We start from the raw sequence: 23,289 nt of genomic DNA on the forward strand, positions 1-23,289 counted from the left end.
CTCCCAAATCATCTTGGCATGTTCTCTTGTAGGAACAAATATGTGTCCGAAGTGGCATAATAGTGCATCCTGGATGTGAAAATTTGGAACTTCCTTACCTTCCAAGAGTGTCTAGTATGTGTTGTTGAAGTTTGGATCACTCTTGTAAAGATGTGACCACCCCAAAGTCTCACGTCCACAGTAGTTTAGCACAGTGATCAAAGCCATGACTAGTAGTCGGTTGATGCAGTATGCAACATTATTGGTGTTTCCCTTCTTGTACTTAATGTTCAAATGGAATTGTTGCAGGTAATTGCACCATTTTTTATGGCGATCATTCTGGAACTCCCCTTGTGTATGTATGAACTAAAGGGGTCTATGGTCTGTGTGGATTACCATTTTCTTCTCCAAAATGTAATGCTTCCATTGACAGAAGGCTTGCACAATGGAATACATTTATTTTTCATAGGTGGGATACTTTCAGACTGTGTGTGAAAGTGTCTCACTATTGTAAGCCACTAGATGTCCCTACTGAGTAAGAACTACACCAATAGCATAGTTGGAGGCATCTGTCTCAATCACAAATGGTTGCTACAAGTCTAGTAATGTGAGCATTGGTGTAGATGCGAGATGATGCTTCAAATCGACAAATGTCTTTTGTTGGGTTTCAAACCAAAACAAATTTTGTTTCGCTCTGCCCTTCGTGACTTGACTTAAAGGCCAAGTGATATGAGAGAACCCCAACACGAACTTGCGATGGAAATTAGCACGACCCAGAAAGATGTGGGGCTCTATTAGAGTGGTTTGGGCGGGCCAATCTTGAATGACTTGTATCTTGGCTGCATCAACATGCACACCTTGCTCATCAATGATGTACCCCTGATATTGAACCTCGTTCATGCCAAAAGTGAATTTCTCTAAATTGGCACACAACTTATGTTGTCGCAGGGTTTGGAGGACCAGTCGAATATTGTGGAGGTGTTCTTCCTAATTTTGGTTGAAGATAAAATGTCATCTCAATACACCACCACAAATGCATTGGTGAAGGGCCGTAAGATGTCGTTCATTATTCTCATGAAGATTTTGGGGGAATTTGTTAACCCAAAAGGCATGAACAACCATTCAAAAAGACCCTCCTTAGATGTGAAGGCATTTTTCCACACATCGAAGGGTTCGATAGGCACCTGATGATAACTAGACTTCAAATCAATCTTGCTGAAATACTTGCCCCCCCCCTTGAGATGATCAACAAGGTCATCAATCCATGGGATTGGGTACCTATTCCATACAATGATATTTGTTAGTGCATGATATTCAATATAGAGTTTCTAGGTTCCATCCTTCTTCTGTGCTAATACAATCAGTCCCCAATAGGGTGATGATCTTGGCTTCATGTGCCCTTTCTACAACAAATCTAGAATATTCCTCTTGATCTCATCCTTCTCCAAAATATAGCATCAATAGCTTGGGCCACTAGGTAGCGGCACGCCAAGGGTTATATTGACGGAGTGCTTGACCTGACAGTGCAAAAGCATACCTGTAGGTGAGGAGAAAATATCCATGTAATCCTCCATGACCTTGTCCATCTCTTATTATTGTGTGGAAGAGCCTTATCTACAAGTCGTGGCCATAATATTCTTCTTCCATTAAGGGTGAATCATAAGGAAAAGGAATTTCCTGGTTTGTGAAATGATCTTACTACATTCCTTTATAGTGATCAAAGAGATGGCAGTAGGTGAGGCTACCTTTGGTATCCTGTACAAGTTATTGCCCAAAAATAATAATTACAGAGTGAGGCCTAGACTCATATACAACATGTCGCTTCCACAAGTATGGTTGTCCTAATAATACATCACAAACCTCAAGAAGTGAAACATCACATAGTACCTCATACTTGAAGGACTTGATGTTGTAGGGAAGGTAACACTATTGGCTGATGTGGAGATCTCATTCTTGATGAAGCCACCCAATGGTGTATGATTTCGGATGTGTTGTAGTCGGTAGGTTCAACCGCTTCACGATCTCTACTAAAATGAGGTTATTTTGGCTCTTGATGTTGACAATGAATTGCAGTGGAGAACCCTTCACCCACATCTGTGACTGGAGGAGGCATTCCCCCTCCTCTGATGGTTAGGCTTATTCTTCTAGGTATAGGTGATGTCCATGGTGGCACTGGGCTCTGCATCAATGATCTACTTGACTTTGTCATTCCCCTTTTCGGGTTCTGACACAGAGTCGGAACATCCGTCTTATTTGGAAGCCTTTAGCTCGGGCACCAGTGATTGCTTTGCCTGACACTCACTCATGTTGTGAGTGGAGCTCTTATGGAACTCACACCATTTTCATGTGTCCTTCCTTGTCTTTGTGGCATTGTTCTTTTCTTGTCACTTCGGCAAATTGTCCTTGGTCACCTTGCCTTAGCTTTGTCCTTTCCTCTGTGTTTTGGGGGCGTCTTTCCCTTGCTTCGAATTCAGAGATCCAAAGTCTCACTTCTTCTATTTAAACTTCTACTCAATCTTGATAGCATATTGATAGGACAAACTGAGCAAGGAGATGTAGACGAACTCCATCTCGTCCTGGATGTACCTGTGTAGGTAGTCACAATACTTGAGTACCAAATGATGCTAGAATCCTTGATACCTAAATTTGTGTGAAGGGTATGAAAAACATTGGTAAACTCTTGCACATCTTGGTCCCTTCCTTGCCACATAATGGTCCATTTTATGTATTTATCATCATATCTCTCGATAGGGTAGTACTGCTCCTTGACGGCATCCTAGAATGAATTCAAGGTGGGTGCAGCTGAAAATAATGAGGGTGTACTTTCATCCTCCTTCTCACAGTAGGTTTCGCACCAGTCCTTGATGTGAGGGGAGACTTTGAGAAGTGAAAAATTGATCTTTTCTGGGCTAGAAAAATCATGAACTTAAATATATCCTTCTATCATATTTTACCATTTATCTATAGCGTCCGCATCTATCTGGCCTTCAAATATGCGGATGTCAAAGTTAACTTGTAACTTAAAAGGTGTGGCACGATCTAGGTGGATATTTGTGTCCACCCACCTATCCCACATATCCATCCAAACATTTTCATTCTTTTCCTTGTTTATTTCAACATTTACAATTTTTAGCACTTTTTTGGGTCTTTAACTTCCAAAGCAGTTTTGACCCCCAAAACGACATTTTTTGTGGTCTTCTATAGGCATGTTGACAAAATAATGGGCCTATGGAAACTATTGTATTAATCAGAGAGACATTTTCAACAAGGTATCATAAGTGCCAAACAGAGATAATATGACCTTATTATTACCTTGGGAAGTTGGTTGCCCAACTAACCAGAACGAGGCCCACAAACAGTTGGAGTTACATCTCCTAGGGTTATGGTTTTGATTGTTTAGGGTTTTCTCATTATTTTAAATAATAAATAAGCCCTAGAGCCTCATTGTAACATAGTTCATAGGCATGTAGCCACCACATCTCTTCTAAGAGATAAGCTACCATCGCCCAAGCTAGTCTTATTTCCATTCTGTTTGTAAGCATATTTTGGTATTTGATATTAATGAAATGAAGTGTTACTTATGTTGCATATTTGTATTTATGGTTATATCTGTAATTTGTTGCATTCCTGTTTAAATTCATATCAGTGGTAACAGAGCAGTCTGCTCTTTCTTTGTTTTTCTTTGCATGTCCCCAACGAGTTCGGGATATAAGGAGTTAGGGCTTCAACTAGTCGAACCTTTGCAAGACCACCCTCGCAAATCCCAAAAGCGTCCCATGGGTGATGAAAAGAAATATGAGGGGGCAAGAGATCCTTTCAAAATATTGCTTGAAGATGTACTTGAGTGACAGAGGAACACGATGATGAACAACTTTGCCTAGATCCTTCAGCGGCTACCCAATGGTGACACATCTACATCTAGCAGCTACTCTGGAAGTGCCACACCCTTTAAGTTACAAGTTAACTTTGACATTCCCATGTTTGAGGGTCAGATAGATGAAAATTTCATAGATAAATGGTTAAATCTTCTAGGAGGATAATTTTCTATTCATTATTTTTCCAGCCGAGAAAAGGTTACTTATTCTATTCTCAAAGTCACCCCCCATGTCAAGGATAGGTGGGAAACCTACTATGAGGAGAAGGATGAAAGGACGCCCTCACTATTTTCGGTGACACCCACTTGGAATTTTTTTAATGATGCCATCAAGGAGCAATATTACCCTGTCAGGAGCTATGAGGACAAACACATAAATTGGACTACACTACAATAGGGAAGGGACCAAGACGTACTTGAGTTTACCAATGTTTTTCATACCCTTTGCATGATGGCAGGTATCAAGGATTCAGAGAAACATTTGGTACTCATGTACCACAACCTCCTACACATCTACATCAAGGAGAGGATGGATTTTGTGGACATATCATTGCTCAGCATGACATACTGAGCTTGTGTCGAGATTGAGTAGAAGCTTAAGACGAAAAAGCGAGACTTTGGATCTGTGAATGCGACACAAGGGAAAGGAGCCCCCAAACTACAAAGAAAAGGGAAATGGCAAAGCAGGACGACCGAGGATAACCCACCAAAGCTGCAGGGAAGGAACAACACGACAAAGACAAAGAAGGACACAGGAAAGTGGTGTGAGTTCCATAAGAGCTCCACTCACAACACAAGTGATTGTCAGGACAGGTAGTCAAAGGTGGTTGAGCTGAAGGCTTCTCAGTCTGATGCATGCTCTGACTCTGAGTCATAAACCAACAAGGGGAGTGACAAAGGGAAGAAGATTATTAATGTGGAGCCTAGTGCCACTGTGGCCACCACCAAGATCCATAAGAGTGAGACTGAAGATCCAGAAGAGGGGGAGCGCCTATTCCACTCACAGATATGGTTGAAGGGTTCTTTGTTGCATTTCATTGTTAATAGCAAGAGCCAAAAGAATATCATTTCTGTAGAGATCATGAAGAAACTAGTCCTATCACCTATAGCACATTTACAGTCATACACCATTGGGTGTATTCACCAAGGATGACATCTTCGCATCAGCCAGTAGTGTTGCCTTCCCTATACCATCAAGCCCTTCATAGATGAGATATTGTGTGATGTATCTCCTCTTGAAATTTGTGATGTATTATTAGGACAACCATACTTATGGAAGCAACATGATGTATATGTTTCTAGACCTTGCTATGTTATTATTTCTTTAGGTGCTAAGCAATGCAGTAAGTTCTTCTCACACTCTAGGAAATTTGTTTTCTTTCTGATTAGCTCTCTAAGTAAGGGGAAGGTAGTAGGCACATCCATGGCCCCTGAGAAGGGTTCCTCCAAGCAGTAGAAGCAGGTTGATACAGTCGTGGAAGAATATAGGTACATCTTCTGCTCACCAATAGCGGTACCCATGCATTGTCACGTCAAGCATTCAATCAATCTGACTCTCGGAACACCTCTACCTAGCTGGCCGATATATTACTGCTCCATTATGGAAAATGAAGAGATCAAGCAAAAGATCCTTTAGTTTCTACAAAAATGGCACATCCGACCAAGTTCATCACCTTGTGGGAGCCTGATTATAATTGTACAGAAGAAGAATGGGACTTGGAGGCTCTATTGATTATTCGGCACTAAAAAAAATCACTGTCAGGAATAGGTATTCAATCTCACAGATTGATGACCTGTTGGATCAACTCAAGGTGGCCAAGTATTTCAGCAAGATCAATCTTAAGTCTGGCTATCACCAAGTTCCGATAGAACCCACAAATGTATGGAAGACCCCTTTAAATCCAAGGAATGCCTTTTCGAATGGTTGGTTATGCCCTTCGAGTTGAAAAATTACCCGGCTACATTTATGAAGCTAATGGATTACATCTTATGGGCCTTCACCAATTCGTTCGTGGTGATTTATCTAGATGAAAACATCATATTTAGAATAATTGGGAAGAACACTTGCAACACATTAGACAGGTCCTTCAAACCCTTCGGTAGCACAAACGGTGTGCCAACTTGGAGAAATGCACCTTGGCATGATATAGGTCCAATACATGGGTTACATCATAGATGAGCGTGGTGTGCATCTGGACCCAACCAACATCCAAGTCATTCGGGATTGGCTAGCCCTTACCACTCTAACAGAGCTTCGCAGGGTTTTGGGCCTTGAAATTTTTTATTGGAGGTTCATGTTGGGATTCTCCCATATCACTTGGCCTTTGAGTCAAATTACTAAGGGTAGGGTGAAAGTGATTTTTTCTTAGTCCGAGTCCCAACAGAATGCATTCATTGAGTCGAAGCACAGCCTCTGCTCTGCACTGGTACTCACACTTTGAGACTTGCACCAACCATTTGAAATCAGGACAGATGCTTTGGAGTATGTTATTGGTGCAGTCCTCACTTGACACAAGCATTGAGTAGCCTATCATAGTGAGACACTTTTAGATACAATTTGAAAGTACCCCACCTATGATAAAGAGATGTATTCCATCATCTAGGCTTGGTGACAATGGAAGCACTACATTCTAGGGAAGGAGACAGTCATCCACACTGATCACCAACCTCTTCAATTTATACAGATATGAGGGAAGTTGCAGAAAGATCGCTATCAGAAGTGGTCTACATATTTGCAACAATTCCACTTGAACATTAAATACAAAAAGGGCAATATCAATCATGTTATAGATTTCCTGAGTCGGCCCCTAGTTGTAGCACTGATTACTGTTCTCAACTCTTGTGATCACGAGACCTTTAGATGGCCACAATTATACAAAAATGATCCAAAGTTTTCCTTGACATAACAAATGCTATAATCTGGAAAGCAAGTTCCTGAGTTTCACCACCACGATGCATTATTATACTACCTAGGCCACCTTTGTGTTCCTTCAAGAAAGCATGCCAAACTGATTTGGGAGGCGCACTAGAGTCGGGTCACAAGACACTTTGGTGTGGATCAAACTCTAGTTGTACTACAAAATTACTTTTATTGGCCCAAACTCCAATTGGATATTGGAAAATATTTCAAGTCCTGCACTTCCTGTTCCATTGCCAAGGCAACCATCGAGAAGCAAGGCCTGTACACTCCTATGCCTACTCCTAGCCAGTCGTGGGAATTCATCTCCATGGATTATATGTCTAGCCTCCCTTCTTCCAAGAATGGTAATGACAGTGTATTTGTGGTCGTGGAAATATTTTTTAAGATGGATATTTTGGTAGTTTGCAAGAAGGGTATCTCAACAGAGGACACTGCCAAACTCTTATTTGAACGAGTATGGGTACATTTTGGGATACGCAGACCATAATATCATATTAGGATAGCAAGTTCTTGGGCACATTCTGGTCAAGCCTCTAGACACTATTAGATACCAAGATCACCAAATCGACTCCCTTCCATCCCTAGACTCATGGCCAAACAGAGGTTATCAACAAGATGATAGTGCACATACTCTACATGTACAACTCCAAGCATCCTCGAACCTAGGATGAGAGTATTCCATATGTGTAGCACAGTTATAATAGAGCTCTCCATAGCTCGAATGATCGTAGTTCCTTTCAAGTGGGTCTATGATTTCAACCATTGTGTCTTACTGATGGTGTCATGCCTCATGCGATTATGTAGACAAAATCCACACATGTACTATCTGAGGTTGATAAAGCGACCAGATTTATTGAACGTATCCAACACATATTATAGAAGGTTCATGACATCCTGGAGAAGTCAAATTCCAATTACAAGCAGTGACATGATCAACATTGGGTGCCACATAAGATTCAAGTGGGTGAAAAATTCTGGTTGCATTTGCAGAAAGAATGCCTTACCGGATCCCATCGGAAGCGTAGAACACTATGATATGGTCCTTACACCATCACCAAGTTTGTGGGAGACAATGATTTTGAGCTTAGAATTCCCCATTTCCTTGGCCTTCACCCAGTGTTCAATGTGGACAACCTTCGACCATACTTCCCACCATTGTTGGACACATCAGACATTGCCGAACAACTCACACCAACAAGTTAAACCTAGATTGCATGGAACAGGACACAAATCATCATATTATGGACACATAGGTGAAGAACACATGCCAGCAAAAGATCCAATTATGTCGAGTTGTCAAATCTGGCCAACTCCTATACCAAGGCAAATGGCTCATGAGGGACCAAGTTTAATAAAATTTTCTTCACCTCATGGAGGCTCTGCACAGAATGGGGACCATTGATTTCTAAGGGGGTACGAATGATACAAGTGGATATTGGTATCCACCGACCTATCCCACCTATACCTCCACTCAGTTTCATCTTTTTCCTTGTTTATTTCATCATTTACTATTTTTAGCAGTATTTAGGGTTGTGAACTTACTGAGCAGTTTTGACCCCCTAAATGGAATTTTTTTGAGGTCTGTTGTAGGCCCATAGCCAAAATTTACGGCCTGTGGAAAATATTATAATACTTGGAGATACCTTTCCAACAAGGCATTGTATGTGCCAAACATAGATAATATGACCAAGTTATGACCCCGAGAATTTGGCTGCCTAACTAACCCCAACAAGGCCCACAAACTCTTGGCGTTACATCTCTTGGGATTAGGATTTTCTCATGTTTTTCAATAATAAATAGGCCCTTGAGCCTCGTTGTAACACAGTTCAGAGACATGTAGCCACCACATCTCTTCTCAGAGATAAGCTACCATCGCCCGAACTAGTCTTATTTCCATTCTGTTTGTAAGCATATTCTAGTATTTGATATTAATTAAATGAAGCGTTATTTTTGCTACATCTTTGTATATATGGTTGTATCTATAATTCTTTGTGTTCCTATTTAAATTCAGATCATGGCACTTACAGAGTAATTGCTGGAAGAAGATGTACCTTTGGATAGTCGTTGAAGGATCTGGGCCAAGTTGTCCATCATCGAGTTCCTTGTTGAAAATAATATTGAGGGGGGGAGTGAATCAGTATTATCAAATTCTTTTTCAACTTATATAAAGATTAGCAGATCTGACTAATGAAACTTGTGTATAACTTCCTAACTTATAATTTAATTTATTCTTCAGATATTGATCATTGATCTGTGTGTCAAAACCATATAACAGTAAGCAGGAACAGAAAAGGAGAGTAGACAATCACACAAAGGAACACAAGATATAAGGTGGAAACCCAATGTGGGTGAAAACCACCTGCTGTAATATGTCTCTATCTTCTTTCAATTAGAAACTTCCTTTTACAATGATTCTGTACTAGTGCAGTCTTATACCAGCACGCAGGCTTCAACCTGCAGAGGGCTACAACCTTCTCGCGTTCTCCAGACTCTTCTAGAAGGGAGCTACAACCCCCTTAGCTCTTGTACTAGTTGAGGTACTTGTACGTAGGTGCTAACCTACAGAGGACTTCTCTTTTCTTCCAAGGACCACGTTTCATAAATTTTCAAACTGGATCCATGAATATCAATCAAACATCAAATAACTGCAATCAACCAACTTCCTTGTACAAATACTGAATCAATAACTTCTCAGAACACAGTACCACTAACTAGACACCAAGTCAGACCCCTAAACACTACAGAAATAGATAAAAGCAGCTAAAATATATTTCAAGGAAAAAGTACGCAACTTCACCAATAGAAACTTGCGTACGTCCGCAGTATTCCCTTCTTTACCCTGTGGGTATTTGCACCTCCTCTATGTCGAACCTGCGGGTATCTGCACCTACACTATGCTGAGCCTTTCGGTATCCGTGCCTATGATGTGTCGAGCCTACTGGTATCCGCGCCTCTGCTGAGTTGGGCCTATGGGTATAGAAATTTATCAGACTTTGATTATACCTCAGATTATCAAATTTATAGATCTGATCATGCGCCAAAGAGATCTCGACCCATCAGTAGATTCGTCCTGTAATGCTCAGGTTTCTCCTTGATTCAGGTCCAACTCACCAACTGATCACAAATATTTTAGATCTTGCTCATCTCAAGATATTCAACACATTAGTTGCCCAAGCCAAATGATCTCCTTTCCTTTTTATAGTCTAGGCCTTACTCAAAACCATCGTCCAAAACCATAGAGATCTAATACTAGGGACCCAAAACCTGGGTTCAATACTTTAGATGCAAAACCACGGACCAAAACCATAGGATCAAAAATGTCGGACTAAATACCATGGACCAACAATAATATTTCCCACATGCGCGCTTTTCTCTGCATGAAAGTGCGTGTATTTTACGTCCACACTTTTTGATCAGAGAACCTGCGTACATGTCTGCAACTTTTGTTCGACACACCTGCGTACATCCGTGGCTTCGTGAATAGGAACCTGCGGGTATCTCATTTTCTACTATTTTGAGAGCCTGAACTTGTGATCTACTATTTGAGTGAGTTTCCATCAAGGACAACACTTATGCCATCGAGCCAAACCTATGTCATAATGCCAACAATCTCCCCCTTTGGACTTGATGGCAACCCAAAGTCACTCAAAGTCTTTTCTCCCCCTTTGACATCAAGGGCAAAGGGTTATGCTCCCCCTGAGTACATGCTGAAATCTCTACTCCGCTGTGCTGTCCAAGCTCCCCCTGACATATAGACAAGATCTGCAAGAAGATATTCTACAAGAGAAATATGACTTTATACATCATAACTGACCTTCCTATCACCAAAGACTCATACATACGACTCCCAACCAAGTGGGGATACACGATATAATAGGCATATGACATTATCCATCCCAGGCATAGTGGGGCAACCAAGATAGGCCATTACATGACCTTGACAAAAGAAAGATAGAGACAAAATATCAGCAGCATCTGTCAAGCACTATTCAGATCAGTATCCATGTTCTCCTTCTGCACTTGCTCCTCCTGAAATCAAGACAACCGAAGAATTGAACCAAGATCTTCTATGATAATTCCAACAATGAATTATTAGAAGAATATATGCTCCCCCTAAACCTATGCCAGATTGTCTCTGATAGACCCATATCAGACTCTTCATCCTTACTCTTCTTCAAGTCGACTGTACCCACATAAACCAGCAAATGTACGCGTATACCCCATATGAAACTCGCGTACAACCAACAATCTCTGAAACAGACAAGATTCAATAACAAGATGATGCATCAACTACCCCTAGCTTTTTTCTGAGGTATTCAAAGGTATCCCTAGGCAGTGGTTTGGTGAGAATATCAGCAACTTGTTCCTTAGAGGGAACATACTCCAATTTGACCTTTTGTTCAAGCACTTGTTCTCAGAGAAAATGATACTTGATCGGTATGTTCTTAGTCTTTGAATGCATGACAGGATTCTTTGAAATATTGATTGCACTTGTATTGTCATAGAAAATAGAGATAGGTGGAGTGCAGGTGATTTGAAGATCTTGCAACATTTGTATCATCCAAAGGAGTTATGTGCAGCAAGATGCAGCAGCTACATATTCTGCTTCAGCTGTAGATAATGCAATAGAGCTTTGTTTCTTGCTGAACCAAGATACTAACCTAGGACCCATGAAGAATGCACCATCACTAGTGCTTTTCCTGTCGTCCACGCTTCCTACCCAATTTGCATCTGTGTGTGCATGAAGTGTGAGATATGTACCTCTAGGATACCATAAGCCATAGTTTTGAGTTCCTTGAAGATACTTGAAAATTCTCTTAACTGCCTGAAGATGAGTTTCCTTTGGATTTGCCTGAACCTTCCAACTATACCCACTGCATGCATAATGTCTGGTCGGGTACCTGTTAGATAGAGAAGACTACCAATCATGGATCTATAGGTTGGTTGATGTACTGCTACCGATTCATCATTTGCGCTAAGGCTGCATCCCGTCACCATAGGGGTACATACTGGTTTCGAATCCTCCATCCGATATTTCTTCAAGATCTGCTTGAGATATTTGGTTTGTGATAGAAAAATGCCATCTTTGCTTTGTTGGACTTGTAAACCAAGAAAATATGTGAGCTCACCAAGCATGGACATTTCAAACTCTTTCTGCATCACCAAGGAAAAATTTTGACTCATGTCTTCTTCATTGCTACCAAAGATGATATCATCAACATACACAACAAGTATCAGCAACTTATCATTGTCAATTTTTATATACAGATTGCTATCAGTTGATCCTTTTATAAAACCTTGTTGATGGAGGTACTTATCCAACCGATAATACCATGCCCTTGGTGCCTGTTTAAGGTCATAGAGTGCCTTTTTGAGCCTGCATACAAGTTTTGGATCATTTCCAAGAATAAACCCATCTGGTTGTTCAATATATACTTCTTCATTTAAGTTTCCATTCAGAAAGGCAGATTTTACGTCCATCTGAAATACTTTGAACTTTTGAAAGCTAGAGAAAGCAGGGAACATTCTTATGGCCCCAAGTCTGGCAACTGGAGCAAAAGTTTCTTTAAAGTCTATTCCTTCTTGTTGCACATATCCTTTATAAACAAGTCTTGCCTTGTTTCTAACCACATCCCCATTTTCATTTAGCTTATTTTTGAAAATCCAATTTGTCCCTATGACATTCTTATCTTTTGGTCTAGGAACCAACTCCCAAGTGTTATTCTTTTCAATCTGCTCAAGTTCTTCTTCCATGGCCTTGACCCAGCATTCATCTTTGCAAGCCTCTCATACATTCTGTGGTTCAGTGGAGGAGAGTAATGCTAGATAGCTTGAAGCTTCTGAAATGGTTCTTCTTGTTTGTACACCTGCCTCTTTCTGCCCCAAAATTTGAGATTCTGGATGATTCTTCTGAACATATCTGGATGGAGTCTTTTCTTCTATCCTTATCTGTTCTTTTGGTGCCTCATGAGTTTCTTCTTTGTCATGAATCTGATTTGATGTTGACGGATAGTCTTCTTTGAAATCTTCAGATTTTACCCACCTAGGAGTGTTTCCTTCTTCATCAACCACCACATCAATGCTTTCAACAATTTTACCAAGCCTTTTGTTGTAACATTTGTAAGCTTTGCTGTGGGGAGAGTATCCAAGTAAAATGTCTTCACCTGCTCTAGGTTCAAACTTGCCAAGATTTTCATCAGTCCTTTTAATGTAGCATTTGCTTCCAAAAATTTTGAAGTATTTTACCGTGGGAGTCTTACCGTACCAAAGTTCATGAGGAGTCTGAGTGCTATTTACCCAGATGTTTGTCTTGTTGAGAATAGTAACAGCGGCAAATGCGGCTTCACCCTAGAAGGTTGCGGGAGTTCCAGACTCATCAAGCATAGCATGAGCCATTTTTTGAACTGTTCTGTTCATCCTTTCCACAACTCCATTTTGCTGAGGAGTCCTTGCAGTAGAAAATTCCCTTCTTATTCCATGTTCTTCACAAAAATCGAAAAATTCATCTGAGGTAAATTCCCCTCCTCGATTAAATCTGAGGCATTTGATTCTGTGATCTGATTCGTTTTCAACTAAGGCTTTGAATGACTTGAAATTTTCAAAAGCTTCATATTTATACTTCATGAGTCCTATCCAACACATCCTTGAAAAGTCGTCAATGAACAATATGAAATACTCTTCTCCTTGAGGTGATCTCTTCCTAGTTGGACCACATATATCTGTGTGAACAAGTTCAAGTGGCCTGATAGTTGATCCTTCCTTCTCAGGGAAATTAGTTCTAGTTTGCTTACCAAATTGACATGATTTTCATATTGTATTGTCTGGAATTCTGATGTCAGGAAGATCATGAACTGCCTGATATTTGCATGCTTTCCTTATCTGAGAGAAGCTAATATTCCCCAATCTTCTATGCCATAGCCAGTGTTCATCACTCTTGCTTAAATAGCATTGTTGTTGTTCTCTCTTGACTACGTATAAGTTATTTGGAGTTCTTATGCCTCTGATCACTGTCTTTCCTGTATCCAGCTCATGAACAATACATCCATTTGATCGAAATATTAGCTCAGTTCCTTGATTGCACATCTGACTGACACTTAATAGATTGTGCTTTAAGCCATCAACATACGTAACGTTACTAGCCTTGACATTTTCTTTCAAATGAACAGAGCATTTACCTTTTATGAATGCAGGAGTGTCATTTCCAAATGAGACCTTCTTTTCCTTGTCTAAGGCACTATATGACTGAAGCTTTTCTTTATTACTTATCATATGTTTTGAGCATCCACTGTCGATGTACCATTGATTTTCCTGTCCCTCCACATATAGGGCTATCCCACATCTTTCTGGTTGCGTTTCTTTCTTTTTCCATGTTTTGGAATTCAATGAGGCTTTCTCCTTCCGAGTTGTTTGCCAAAACCTTCTTCTGCATTCAGAATCTTCATGACCGAAGTTGTTACAGATAGAACATTCTATTTCATTTTCAAGAGTAAATAAATTATTGTAGGTTATTTTCATGATTCCTGTCATATTCCTTTGTTTTTGAGCTTCCCTGATCATGATGGTCTTGTAGGTAACACATTGAGCAGCTTTATGACCAAAGTTATGACAAGAGAAACATTGGCCATTGAAGAAATTCCTGCGATTATCAAATCTACCAACCATATGATTGTAGTTTCCATCCATTCTTGAGCCAATATGAGAATGATTTACCTGTGGTCGGTTGAGGCTTCTGTTCATCCTTGATGTAGATTGCCCCCGATAATCTATTCTTGAAGAAAATTGTCCCTGATTTACCTGGTCATTTGCATTATGCTTTTGCGGTCGATTGTCAACTTGTTCACTTCTCCTTGTTGCATCAAGATAAATTTTGGAGGTCGATGGCTTCTGTGCTTGCTTCTGAGCTTGAGATGCTTCTTCGGAATATCCAAGACCAGTCTTGATTAGAGGAGAACACTGCACTATGATAATCTCATCTAGAGTTTTAGATCCTTTAGCAAATCTGAGATTAAGGGCTTTTGTTTTCTCAATTTCTTTTCTAAGTCCCACAATTTCACATTCTAACTCTTCATTGTGTTTATCCTTTTCAGCAAGTTGGAATGTTAGAGTATCTATAATCATATTCTTTTCCTTTAAACAAACTTTAAGTTTAGAAATTTCTTCATAAAGACCTTCTTCATTTATAGCATCCAAGAAATCATCATCTTCAAAAGCCATCAAAAGTCTATCATCATTACCTTGTTCATCTTCATTACTATTTGACAATCCATCACTGTCTTCATGCATGTAATAGCTCTTCTTATTCTATTTTCTATTCCATCTAACAGGTTCCTTACCTTTGTCTAGTTTATCCTTACGAGGACATTTTGCAGCATAATGACTGACTCTCCCACAAGGAAAGCATTTGAAAGGCAGCTTACCTCTGAATCTTCTAGCTCCCCGTTGAAGGTTCGTGACAAAATTTGATTCTTCCTCTTCTTCTAACACATGTCCTGCCTTATAGTAATCTCCTTTTCCTGAAGCCTTGAATGCAACTTCTCTCCTGTCTGATGGTCCTCCTTTTCTCATCTCGTAAGCAATTAGAATTTCGTGCAGCTATGATATGGTAAGGCTCTGTAGATTCTGCTTTTCTTTTATGGCTGAAACTTTTGAATCAAACTTAGGAGACAAAGATCTTAGAACTTTTTCAACCAAAACAGCTTCTTTTATTTCTTCACCTAAGTTTTTCATACAATTTACGATCTCATCTATACATAGGAAATAGCTAGCCACACTTTCATCATTATGCATTCTGAGACTTTCATATTGAATTCTAAGAGTTTGTAACTTTGCTCGTTTTACCTGTTCATCTCCTTCATAGCTCAGAACGATCTTATCCCATATTTCTTTTGCGCTTTTGAGCTGCATAACCTTGACGAATTCTGATTGAGATAGACTTCCTAATAGAGTATTGACAACTTTTGCATTTGTTTCATACTGCTTCGTACCAGCTGCATTTGTAGGAGTTGCTGATGGAAATGTGTATCCACTTTCCACAATATCCTAAACTTTTGTACCAAGAGATTGAAGATAAGCAGTGTTTCTTACCTTCTAATAGACGAAGTTGCTTCCATCAAAAATTGGTGGCCTGATAGATGCTTCTTTTTCGTAGTTGCTCATGATGATAGATCTTCCTTCAAGCGATCAAGCTTTTCCTGAAGAACCTGCTCTGATACCAATTGTTGAAAATAATACTGGGGGGGAGGGTGAATCAGTATTATCAAATTGTTTTTCAACTTATATAAAGATTAGAAGATTTGACTAATGAAAATTGTGTATACCTTCCTGACTTATAATTTAATTTATTCATTAGATATTGATCATTATTCTCTGTGTCAGAACCATATAACAGTAAGCAGGAACAGAAAAGGAGAGCAGACAATCAAACAAAGGAACACAAGATATAAGGTGGAAACCCAATGTGGGTGAAAACCACCTGCTGCAATATGTCTCTATCTTCTTTCAATTAGAAGCGTCCTTTTACAATGATTCTGTACTGGTGCAGTCTTATACCAGCACGCAGGCTTCAACCTGCAGAAGGCTACAACCTTCTCTCGTTCTCCAGACTCTTCTAGAAGGGAGCTACAACCCCATTAGCTCTTGCACTAGCTGAGGTACTTGTACGTAGGTGTTGACCTACAGAGGACTTCTCTTCTATTCCAAGGACCACGTGTCATAAATTTTCAAACTAGATCCATGAATATCAATCAAACATCAAATAGATCTGTAATCAACCAACTTCCTTGTACAAATACTGAATCAATAACTTCTCAGAACACAGTACCAGTAACCAGACACCAAGTTAGACCCCTGAACACTACAGAAATAGATAAAAGCAGCTAAAATATATTTCAAGGAAAAAGTCTGCAACTTCACCAATAGAAACCTGCGTATGTCTACAGTATTCCCTTCTTTACCCTGTGGGTATCTGCACCTCCTTTGTGTCAAACCTGTGGTATCCACACCTGTGCTCTGCTGGGGCTGCGGGTATCTGCACCTTTTCTGTATTGAACCTACGGGTATCCGCAACTGCGCTGTGCCGAGCCTGTGGGTATCCGCACTTGTGATGTGTTGAGCCTGCGAGTATCCGCGCCTACGCTGAGTTGGGCCTGCAGGTATAGAAATTTATCAGACTTTGATTATACCCTAGATTATCAGATTTACAGATCTAATCACGCGCCAAAGAGATCTTGACCCCTCAGTAGATTCGTCTTGTAATGCTCAGGTTTCTCCTTGATTCAGGTCCAGCTCACCAACCGATCACGAATATTTCAAATCTTGCTCATCTCAAGATATTCAACACATTAGTTGCCCAAGCCAAATGATCTCCCTTCCTTTTTATAGTCTAGGCCTTACTCAAAGCCATGGTCCAAAACCATAGAGATCCAATACTAGGGACCCAAAACCTGGGTTCAATACTTTAGATGCAAAACCACGGACCAAAACCATAGGCTCAAAAATGTCAGACTAAATACCATGGACCAACCATAAGATTTCCCACGTGCGTGCTTTTCTCTGCATGAAAGTGCGTGTACTTTACATCTACACTTTTTGGTTGGAGAACCTGCATACATGTCCGCAACTTTTGTTCGACACACCTGCGTACATCCGCAACTTCGTGAACAGGAACCTGTGGGTATCTCATTTTCTACTATTTTGAGAGCCTGAACTTGTGATCTGCTATTTGAGTGAGTTGCCATCAAGGAAAACACTTGTGCCATCGAGCCAAACATGTGTCATAATGCCAACATCCTCTGTCGCTAGAGGGATTCTTTGAGCAAGATTTTGAAGGGATCTCCTACCTTCTCATATTTATTCTCTTTCACCATGGGAGGCTATTGGGATTTGCGAGGCTAGTATTGCAAAGGTTCAACTAGTTCAAGCCCTAACTCCTTATATCCCGACCTCATTGGAGACATGGAAAGAGAAATATATAAAGGAAAGACCCCTCTGATACCACTGATCTGAACTTAAACAGGAACGCAAGAAATTACCGATACAACCATGAGTATAGAAATGCAGCAAAAATAACACTTCATTTCATAAATATCAAATACTGAAATATGCTTGTAAACACAATGGAAATGAAACTAGCTCCGGCGATGGTAGCTTGTCTCTGAGAAGATATGTGGCAGCTACATGCCTCTGAATTGTGTTACAATGAGGCTCAAAGGCCTATTTATTATTGAGAAATAATGGAAAACCCTAAAAATCCAAAAACCTAATGCTGCGCCAAAATTGTGGGCCTCATTTGGGTAAATTGGTACATCAACTTCCCCGGATCATAAGTTTGGCATACGATCTCCATTTGGTTATCATAATACCTCGTTCCGAAGATCTCAAAGAGAAGGTGGAAAATAAAATGGAAAACTAGTCTAAGACCCTTTTCTTGTCTTCGTTTTCCCTAGAAACATCTATTCATCCCTCAAAATGACTTTGGAAGTTTAGGACCCAAAAAAATTGCCAAAAATAGTAAGTTGTGCTACAATTAAGGAAACTGAAAAGAAACAATGGTGGGGTTCCAAGTGGAATAGGTGGGTGGCTACTAATACCCACCTGGATCATAAAAATCATTATACAAATATCTATAAATCATGCTTGAATGATGCAAGAGCCCAAAGTCAAATCCAATATTTGACTTCTAGAAGAAAAAACATGGAAGGCTTAGCTATAAAAAGACAAGGTGATTTGTTAATTTCTATTTAAAAGCATGAGAATCAGATATGTGAGGTATCATAGGATTTAATTTCCAACTTTATGGAGAAGTTTGTGGATGTTAAAATGATCCATGATATTGCAATTTTCCAGTATAAATTGCAAACCCATGTGTGTATGAAAGACAGTCATTTAATCATGGAGAGTCCCACGAAGGTATCACTGTAATGAAATTTAGACCTCACAAAATGATGAAGTGTGGAATAGTTTGTATTATTGAATTTATATTAGTGAATACCTATTTCTACGTTATTACATTCCTTCATTTAGATATATGTGTTTTTTGTGAAATGATGAGTATTGTTTGGTTTGAAGAGACTATCATGACCATCGATCATGAGAAAGATTGATGGATAAGATGTTCATGATCGTTGAAACCCTGTGTATCTAAGCTTTTGATTCGTTGGTTCCCAATTTTGATATTCATTGTGGTATCTTGATAATGGACAACTTGGAATGAAGGTGGATCTCAATAGGATTTCACATAGTAAAACCAATGGGCCCATATTTTAGTGAGTTGTAATGGCCACTCATTTTTAGAATTGTTATTTGGATTCTATTCCATTGAGCTTTATGGTTGGCATAGTACTTTTTTATTGTATTGGAAGTGATTTCATTAATTTTGAAGTGGTCCCATAACCCACAGGTCCAAGGATCGAAAATATAAAAACTTGAAATGAAGGTCCCCTCGAAATCGTATTCACTAAGTGGTGTCAAAGTGAAAAAGATTCTTGTGCATAGTGAGAAGATGAAAATTAGAGGTACAAGTATGTTTAGTTTTGGTAAGTAAATTGGCCTTATGATTGTGCAGGTAGAAGTAGAGGAAGGTGAGAATATTTTCAGTAGCCTAAAGCAAGGAGTGTTGAAGAGATTCTAGAGGTAAGAACTAGGAAGATACCAAAATCCGAAACTTAGAAAAAAAATTGGTGAGGTATTATGTAGCAAGGTTTGAGATTTGATACTACGGTGACTTGTTATAGATCACAAGTTAAAGTTTTTATGAGAATACCAGGAAGCATATGACCCAACATCATAAAAATTTTGTTCCTCGAGAGTATGATGCAAATCGGCCCACCCAAATTCAAATCGAATATTTGACTTCTAGAAGGCAAGAAAGTGGAAGGTGAAACTATAAAAAGGAAATGTGATTTATTAATTGTTATTTAAAAGCATGTGAATCAGATCCTTCATTGAGAGCTTTATGGAGAAGATCATGGATATTAAAATGATCCACGATATTGTAATTTTCTAGTATAAATTGTAAACCTATGTCTGTATGAAAGGCTGGCATTGAATGATCCACAAGCTTTCCAAGGTGTCATTATAATGAAATTTAGACCTCACATAATGGTTGATTGAGGAACATTGTACAATTTATTTTCTGTTGATGAAGACATTTTTCTATGTGATTGCATTATTTCATTGAGATATATGTATCTTGTAGGCGATGATGAGTATTTTCTCGTTAGAAGAGATGATCATGAACATCAATCAGGAGAAAGATTGCTGGCTGAGATGTTCATGATCATTGAAACGCTATGTATCAAACCCTTAAATTTATTAGTTTCCAATTTTGATAATCACTGTTATATCTTGTAAATGGACAACTTGGAATCAAAGGTGGCTCTCACTAGAATTTCGCATAGTGAAATTATTGGACCTCGAGTTCTATGAGCTGTATCACACACTCATTTTAGGACTCTTTATTCGGATTCCATGCCATTGAGATTTATGGTTGTCATGGTTATTAGTCTTTATGAAGGCAATTGATTTGATTGTTGACAATTATTAGTTTAGTATTGACCAATGAAAATTATAATGTTTAAATTTGAAAAACAAATATTTATTTTTTAATATTATTGAAAAATTATTTTTCAAACATTTGATTAGACCATACGTTTAAAGGTCATATTGTAGCCTTCGTACCATGTGGATAACTACCTCAATTTTTGTTTCCATCATTTATGTATGTATTTTCAATATTTATGACATGATTTTTAAATATCTGTGCAATGATTTTTCATTCTTAAGTTTCATAGGAAAACAATCTAAAATTAAAATCCTTGAAAATAGTTCATACTCACCTAAATAACCTCACTTACTACCCACCATAATTTAAGCAAGTATTTTCATAAAAGATAAATAGTAACAAGATGGAAACAAATATATCTACCATTATTTATGTTTTCTTCAATGCTTTAACATATAGGAGTAAAAGTGTAAATGTGCAAACTTAGTAATGGTTACTACCCACCAAAAATTTATGCAAGTCAAAATTGACAATTAAAGGATGAATAATCTTCATGTTTGAATGGTTTTCTCTTTATGTTGATGGAAACTGTTAAATTTCATTTAATGTCATTGTCACTGCAAAACATGGGATTCTTCCTTGATAGTAAGTATTGATACTAGTATGTCATTACCATTTTTTTCTTTTTCTTCTGAAAAAGTCTTATAAACATCTTGGGTTATTTCATTCATCATGAAATATATGTATAGAGTGTTGTATAGTATTCCTTGTGTTGTTATTTTCGGCAGAAAGAAAATCACATACTCTCCCAAACAGATTATCGATCCAATTTTCATATGGTGTCTTTGAAAATATGTTTGATAAATGATACCAAAACTAACCATGAAAGGTACTCAATCTCTTATACTCCAATTTATAATCCAAGTCCTTATATGTTTTTAATTTTCTTAAATTGTTGCTAACTATTATTAATGCAGATGGAAAGGCGAGGTGGATTTTTTTGCATAGTTTTAAGAAGAAGTTCTCAAACATGTGTATAGTCTCACGGAAAATTCCCTCATGGATTTTAAGGGTGCAAAAGATGTGTTAGAGGAATAATGTTTTTTTACTCTGCAGGGTTAGTTTTTTTATATTGAAATATCTATGCAGCCATTTTACAAGCATGGAGGTGGGTTCACACTTGCAAATGATATGGAATCTAAAGTAAGTCAAAGAGACATGCTATATTTGATTTAGGTAAAGGGTACCAAATAAATCTTAGTTTTTAAATAAAAAATCATTGGCTAATTATACAAATTCCTCCAATTGTATCGAATGTTATTTAATGGGGTTTTTGTATTGGGGATCATGAACAAAAAATTTTGTAATGAAGGACATTGAGAAATAGTATTCATCAATAAGTTATGGCATAAAATATGTTAGGAGACAATTATCCACAAAAAAATATGTATTTTTCAAAGTTGAATATTATGTTCAATTGTAAACTAATAGTGGTCATCATGCATATTAATTGTTAAAATTATGCCTTGGAAATGAATAATAATAATGATTCATATTTCATATCATAAAATTTAAGTATATATATATATATATATATATATATATATATATATATATATATATATATATATATATATATATAGATATAGATATGAGATTAAAAATAAGAATATATGTATATATAAAAATGTGATTTTTTAATTTATTTATTTCACTTGGAATGAAAGGATGAGAAATTTTGAGTACTTCTCCAAATTTTGTGGATGGTCAACCGGGTAAATCTTTGTTCCTTATTATGTGACCTCACTCTAAGAGAATCGAAGAGAGACAAACTTGTGAACAACAAAAACTAGCAACAATACCAAAAAAACTTTAAGCTAATCCTTGAGACTTAGAGAAATGCAAAATTTATATAAATATAAATAATATATTTAAAAATTAGCATGTTTAGATCCATCTTAACTCTAGAAGCACATATGGGAATCAAATTTATGAAGGTGTAAACATTTTCTCAACTTTTACACTTAAAATGTGCTTTACATCATGATAGATTTGATCCCTCTTAACTCTTAACACATGGTAAATCTCCAAATAAGATAAATCTATGCGAGTTAAATTTAATTTATATATTAGATAAAATAATTATTTATTTTAAATCTTTAAATAAATATTTTTAATATTAAATTTTATTTAAGTTAAATTTGGTTTATAGGATAGAACATTTATTTATGAAATAATAAAATGTTATTGTTTTGGGAAAAATCTAATTCTGTCCATTAATTTTGATATTCAATTTCTATACAAATTTCTATTTATAATTAAATCATAACTAAACTTTATGAAAAAATAAAAAATAAAATATTTTTATAAATAAAATTATTATAAATCATTTATTAAATAAACTTTTAGAGAAGCTTAAGTGAATATTTAAAATTCAAATTATTATAAAAGTTGACATTTTTATTCTTCCTGAAGTAGGATATATTGATTTTTAGTTTAGTCAAAAAGATTTTATTTTCAATTAGTTTTGAAATTTCTAAATAAATGTTATGAAATTTATTAAAGTTTTCAAAAAAACAAACATTAAACTAAATATTTTGAAAAGAAAAATGAATTTTTTTGAATTTGAATTTCTATTTTCTGATTTGTTCATTTAGATTGAAATGACTAATTTCATGATGTTTAATTTTGAATTGTCAGAAATATATATATATATATATATATATATATATATATATATATAGATAGATAGATAGATAGATAGATAGATAGATAGATAGAGTATGAAACGAAAGAGTATGGCCATCAAATCTAAATATTTATGAAAATGAATTGTCATTGTATAAAGTACCAAACCAAGTGTCATAACATTTAATAAGGAGTACACCTATCAAATCTAAATATTTATGCTTAATAATTTATTTTTACATCTCACTTTTTAAATATTTATTTTTACTATATATTTTACTAATAAAAATGTGCAAGACAATAAATATAGTCATTCATATTATATTA

The sequence above is a fragment of the Pinus tabuliformis genome, chromosome 5_1, assembly GCF_031772625.1.
Source record: "Pinus tabuliformis cultivar Carrire ecotype Pingquan chromosome 5_1, CPIR1, whole genome shotgun sequence".
Classification (NCBI taxonomy): domain Eukaryota; kingdom Viridiplantae; phylum Streptophyta; class Pinopsida; order Pinales; family Pinaceae; genus Pinus; species Pinus tabuliformis.